Source organism: Lolium rigidum, chromosome 2, assembly GCF_022539505.1.
Source record: "Lolium rigidum isolate FL_2022 chromosome 2, APGP_CSIRO_Lrig_0.1, whole genome shotgun sequence".
Lineage (NCBI taxonomy): Eukaryota > Viridiplantae > Streptophyta > Magnoliopsida > Poales > Poaceae > Lolium > Lolium rigidum.
In genome coordinates, this window is record NC_061509.1 from 120,812,555 (window position 1) to 120,819,265 (window position 6,711).

The window sequence follows — 6,711 nt, forward strand, 5'->3', positions numbered from 1 at the left end:
TTAAGATCTCTTATGGGTAAAGCAACACACCTCTGCAGAGTGTAATGAATCGTGACCTGTCACTCCCTGTTCCGGGTTTTGGAGCCATGAACAGCTGCCGGAAAGGAACTCCATGAAGTTCTAGTAAACCGGTGAAGGCTGACGGACATAGTTCTTCCGAATAAAAGCAACCTTTTGAAGAAATGATTATCAAAACCTGCATTGGTATTAGACTTTCACGGTCTAATACCGTAGCTAGTGCATTAAACACCTCTTTCCTATAATGAACTTGTTGAATACGCTCGTACTCATCCCACTCTTAAATCCCCTGCTTAGATATGGAGGCATCGAAGGAGGATCTACCGTGCAACTCGAAGACCGAGGAGTCAACAACTATTTCAAGAGACAGAACCCTGTCAGAGGAGTCAGATACCACATCCAACAAAGAGAAAACCTAGATTAGCAATAGAAAGGAACTAGCTTCCTAAACTTAGCTCCTATTTAGCTAGAATCTATGCATAGCCTCTATAGCTAGTTAAATACTCTACAAATAGAGTTCGTGATAGGTTTAGACTACGAGTCGTTCTTCTGGAGTTTATTTGCAGATTTACCTCATTGTAATGTAGGAGGCTGTGTTGATCTTCTGTAGCAGAATCTGTATGTAATTCTATAGACATGCCTTGGACCCGCATATGTTTCTGTTGTACCACTCTGAGCGATATAATACTAGTGGAACGGTGTTTCATTGGTGTTATATCAGACTTGCATACTACACCATGCAGTGGTATGCCGGGTCACCACAAGGCGTTAGGTTTTTTTTTATGTTTTAACTATGTAAATTATGTTTCATGTTTAAAAAAAATGATTCGCCAAAAAACGCGTCGTGCCGCTGGAGCCACCCCCGACGCAAACGGACGCGCGGTTGATTTCGACCATTTCGGCCAACGCAAACGGACGCGCGCGGACCTAAAATGCGTCGCGCCGCTGGAGATGCCCTTACCTTCGGTCGGGGCAGATGGGTGCTGCGCAAGTGAGCCGGCCAACAACGAGACGCAACGCTGTTGGAGAACGAGGAGCCCTGTTTCTGTTATTGGTGTCAGTGGCCTGAGGGGAGCGAGGTCGGGTGAACCTCTCGAGATGGGATGAGAACAAAGATGCTTGGTGGGATCGAATTGGATCAAATCGGTGAAATGAAACTGGAATTGCTTCCTTACAAAATACCTCATCACGTCTGATAACACAGGAGATTTATTGACTTAACTTGAGAGAGGACACGACTAAGTTTCTCAGCCTAAGATGCCTGAGATGGTTGTGACATTTATTTTTTCCAGCCAAGGAAAGGTATCTTTCCTAATCAATTTTAACCGTGATTGATTTGTACCATGTTTAAGATTGTTTCCCAAAAATGGTTGAGACTGTTTCCTGGAAGGATGTATTTTCCTAGAACATGCGTTTGGAATAGGAAACATATCTTGACATCACGATGGAAATGGAAATAGAAATAGGAAACGTACCGTGACTGATGATATTATACCATAATTAACTTCTGCGTGGGGATATTTGGTGTTTGACTTGATCGGACGAAGCGGAGTAGGGAGAATAGATTGGATGGTCATGATCTTTTCAATGACGACCACCAAAGTGCGTTGAGTGTCAAACGACCAACTCGCATTTAATAGTAAAGATAGGATTCCATGATTTATCAGTCTTGATGGCACTCCACAGTAGCATCGATTATCTCTGGTCGATGTTGAACTTGGAATTGTATCTGCTCCTGGAAGCCATTCTTTTCTTCTCTGATGAGTTACAACACGCTACAACTTGAGTCTCTCAGCTGCTGTACATAAGAGCCAGCTTGGATGCATATACTCATAACTTCAGGAACTAACATAGCCACATAACCGAGTTCCCTAGCAGGCTCAACCTTGCTTGAGTGAAGAGGTGCTAAAGCTCCTAGATCCAATTCTTTTATTTTCTCATGAATTGATGCATTCTCAAACTTGTGTTCCTGCTGCACATCAGTGAGATAACTGAGACAGGCAAGTATTTGTTCAGTTTCTGGTGCCCTGCCGACACACTTGAGAATCCAAGGGGTATATATGATGCCCCCCAACGGAGCTCTCACAACGATTTGAGATGGTGACCGTTGGATGGCCCCTTGCAGCGAATCTCAGCCATTCAATTTCTTTCACCGCGTCATAGAAACGGGGCACCAGCCGGTAAAAAAACCCTAGCCGCCACATCTCGTTCGTCGGTCCTCCCTCCCCCAATCACTCCCGCGTCCCATAGCAGACGCAACGGGATGGCCAAGAAGCCCGCGGCCCGCCGTTGCGGCCTTTGCCGCCGGAGGGCGGAAGAGTGTCGGCGACTGCCGTCGCTGGCAGCGGAAGAGCGGCGGCGCCTCCGCTCGCTGGCCGTGGAAGAGCGGCGGCTAGCCGGCCCTGGACACCGAGCCCTAGATTTTGAGGTTCTTTTCTGTTGCTTTTTTATCTGGTGCGTCCAGTTATCGTTCGGGCGATCCGCCCCCCAACGGAGCTCTCACAACGATTTGAGATGGTGACCGTTGGATGGCCCCTTGCAGCGAATCTCAGCCATTCAATTGCTTTCACCGCGTCATAGAAAAGGGGCACCAGCCGGTAAAAAAACCCTAGCCGCCACATCTCGTTCGTCGGTCCTCCCTCCCCCAATCACTCCCGCGTCCCATAGCAGACGCAACGGGATGGCCAAGAAGCCCGCGGCCCGCCGTTGCGGCCTTTGCCGCCGGAGGGCGGAAGACTGTCGGCGACTGCCGTCGCTGGCAGCGGAAGAGCGGCGGCGCCTCCGCTCGCTGGCCGTGGAAGAGCGGCGGCTAGCCGGCCCTGGACACCGAGCCCTAGATTTTGAGGTTCTTTTCTGTTGCTTTTTTATCTGGTGCGTCCAGTTATCGTTCGGGCGATCCGCCACTGAGTACCGTGGATGAAGAAGAGGAGGCGGAAAGGAAGATGGAGATGGGAATCTGAAGAGTAGTTGACAAGGCCAGCCCGCGAGGGTAATCAGGTTGGGGTCTCACACTTTTTTATTGCTCGTCCTGTTCGGCAGATACAACTACATCACTGATTCAGATTGCGAGGTGAAGCCAGACGCTAGCTAGCTTGGTATGTGGCGCTGGTGCTAGCTAGTGTTTATTTGCCAATTGCTAGCTATTTTTTTGCTGCTTTGTTTGATAAGAGATAAGGACCTAGCTAGCTTACCACTATGTTCGATGTAGACGACACTGTTATTCTTGCTCTCACTTGATTTTCTGCTGATGGGGTAAAGTATGCTCACATTTTTGACTTTTTGCATGTGTCACAGATCAGATCTAATACATTTTCAGATTAAAACTTTTAGATCAGGTTATGGTAACGTCCAACATTTTGTGCTCGGTAGGTGCGTTTATGCCTAACATGATCAAAGCTTCTCGATCAAGCTTTTTCACAATTGATGGATCATCTGCGGCTCTGCATTTACTCCTCTGCAATGCTCGCCATGCCCTCCTCTCCATGTTCTCATACAATGATGTTCAGTAACGCATGCGAGCACGGACACGTTCAGACAGCCGGAGCAGATGTGGGTCTCTCTTCCTTTAACTTTAAAATTTTCTATTTGGGTTTTGCAGCCCATGCTTTAATTTTTTGCCGATTCATATATTCCACTCTAAGACTATTGTGTTCTATGGTGTGGATTGATGTTGTATGACGATGGAGGTGCAACAGAGCGGATGCAGCAGCGGAGGAGGAAGTGTCGAGTATGGGAATAAAGCGGATAAGCGAGGAAGAGGCAAGGCCGGGTGTGTTTCTCTTGGACTTTTGGTGCCCACCTAGGTTTCCTTCACAATCTCGGGTGAACTTCCCATATTCTTGATATATTTGTGCTCCTCCATCTTCCCCTTATTCTTGTTTGAGTCACGCTCCTTCCTCTTTCTTTCATTCTCTCTACAGACCAGCCATCTAGAGTAGGGACCAACGGATAAAGGACCCGTGTGAAGTCTAGGACCTCTATGCAAGTTCTCAACGCGATGTACCTTCTAGTGAAGGAAGGCGATGCCATCGTCCCAGTGAAAACATGACGGCTACAATTTGCAGAGTAATTAAGAGGCTGATGTTGCGTATACTTGACGGTAAAGAGCGCCTCCATGTCAACCTGTAGCATTTCATGCTTTAATGTATGCTCACTATCAGCAACATTGTGTGCTTCCTAAATAGGTTTACAACAATTTACCCTTATATTCAGTGGTATGAGCCGATGCTTATAGCATCTTAAATTATTTAATGGCATGCACACGATCAGTTCCATGATTATAGATGGACAATCGCTTACTGTGGGTTTGCATTGAGTTTTCTATTACCACATGATGGACTCCTTGGTATAACCAAATAACATTGACCAAACTCAAAAAAGATCTCCGATAACATGTTTTATAGTCGACATTGTTGTTTGGATAAGTAAGATTGTTCCCTTTATTGGCTAGACGATTGCAGCTGGTATTGGCTAGACAACTGTAGCTGGTGTCTTTGTTGCATTATTTGTTGTGTGTAATTGAACACCTCTGTAGTGATTTCCTTGGTCCTACATTGAACAATATATGGCTACTTTTCTGTACATGAGTATATTTTTCTGTAAAAGAAGCTTCATTTTGATTCTTCCAAAAAAAGCAACAAAGTTTGCAACTAAATCCTTGATCTTATTTTTCATGCACGCATCCTATAATTTGGATGTATGTTAATGTAAATTTTAAACCCCTGGCCCCAGTATATGGAGTTGTGGCAGTCTAGCACTATGGAACTGACTTGCTTCTTTTTTTGGAATGTGCAGAAAGCACTTGCAGGTTTGAGAAGAATCGATTTAGAAAAGTTGCGATGGCTTGTGTGTGACACAAAGGGCCTCTTTTGTTTGTTCAAACACTGCAAGGATTTACTCATGGGAAATGGTTTTGCAGTAAACTATTTTATATATTTGGTAGGTGCTTGGACGGTTGGCATCCCAAATTGTTGTGAGCTTCAAGGTAATGACAAGCCAATCTATGCACCTCCAGTGGAAAATGGAGACATATCCATTATACTCAATGCACAAGATATTAGTGTTACAGGAAGAAAATGGACTGATAAAATTTACTACTCGCACGTTGGGTTAGTATTCTAGCAAATGCTGTTGAATACCTTGTTTGGTCTTATTGTTAATTTTCTTCTGTTATGTGCATTTTTCAATAGGTACATTGACCATCTTAAGGAAAGAAAGCTCATGGACCAGATGGAAAAAGACCCAACTGAAGTTATGTAAGTGAAATTTCATTTCTCGTTTGTTTCCAGGACTGGCCATAGTTTAATTCCTTTTTCTAGTTGAAGACATGATACTAGCTTTATTTGCTAATATTTGGCAATTTAGACAATTGTATGCATATTCGACTTGAAGCTTCTATGAACTCCGTATGAACTATTGTAATAACAATGAGCATGTTATAAACCAAACACTCTCCAGCAATTAGCTGGTCATCATGCTAATCTCCTTATTCCCTAAGCCGTGAGATACCAGCCTATATTAGCTAAAATCACAAGAGAAGTTCAGTCATGTGTATGATGCAACCTATGTTTTTCTGAAGTTTGTTCAGTGGATTTACATACCATAATATCCCTCCCATCTCTTCTTTTCTTGTTAGATTCTTGATTTATGTTACATGGCTATGATCTAGTTACTTGTATTTCTCTATGCATATATTGACTGATGTAGGGCCAAAGTCCCTTTTTAACGCTGCTTATTTTGTATAACTAGGAGGGCTCCGCAAAGTATAGAGAAGAGTAGCTATTTGGAATGCCAAGTTAGGATCGTCTTCCTCTGTAGGATGTTCATTGTGTTCTGAGGGAAAATGGGTGAGTTCAGGTGATGTATATTAAGCGCAACATATGAAGGAGGGTTGAGGGCATATAGATGAGTAGATGTCTATGGAGGTTCTTAATGAGCACTTCCTCTAAGATGCTTTCAGGTTGTTGATTCTTTTGTATTGTTTATGGAACTGCTGAATATGTTATATATCAATACTACTATGTTAGTATCTCTTTTCTCCAGAAAATTTTCTGTTCGGAGTGGCTTCATATGTTTGTTGAGGAATCCTTAAGTTGCTCTAGAAGTTCCAAAAAAAAGTGGGTCTAATTCGTATCTACGTTTTCTAAGTTCACAAAAAAATTTAAATCTCATTTTGTTTTTGAAAGTGTTGTCTGGAAATATATGTAGGGACAGAGCAATTAGAAAGTCATGGAAATGTCAAATCAGATTTTTTGAACCAATGGCCACTGCATTCACTTTCCTTCATCCCATGGTTGCATCTCAGCATCTGTTATACTACTATGATAGCACTAAACACGAGCTGGTACTTGCTTGCATAGTAAAGCAGTCTGTTTATGATATTTAGTTCATTTTTCAATGGTCATATATATTCAGATATCTAAAACTTGAGCAGAAAATTATGAGAGCTGGTTTCCTAACAACTTCTATTTTATTTACTAAAGGCTGAAACACATATTATAATAGATGGTTCACTAATTTCTATCTTATTTTTGAAATTTCTTAGAGAACATGTACAGCGTATACAAACAAACAAAACATATTAATTTGAAGCTAATTCAGATTCTTAGAGGGCTAACTCACAAATGAGGATTTCGGTGTTGTTTGAGATCTTAGATTCACTTTTTGCAGGTCGAACCACAAATAGGGAAACTA

General features: G+C 43.0%; 1 long non-coding RNA gene across 1 annotated transcript; it reads left to right on the plus strand.

Annotated features, from left to right (window-relative positions):
* The first annotated feature begins 4,058 nt into the window (after positions 1 to 4,058).
* Positions 4,059 to 5,045, plus strand: LOC124687151. The gene is made up of 3 exons (XR_006998114.1): positions 4,059 to 4,117; positions 4,813 to 4,825; positions 4,961 to 5,045. It is a non-coding gene; the product is annotated as an uncharacterized LOC124687151 (long non-coding RNA).
* The last annotated feature ends 1,666 nt before the right edge of the window (positions 5,046 to 6,711 follow it).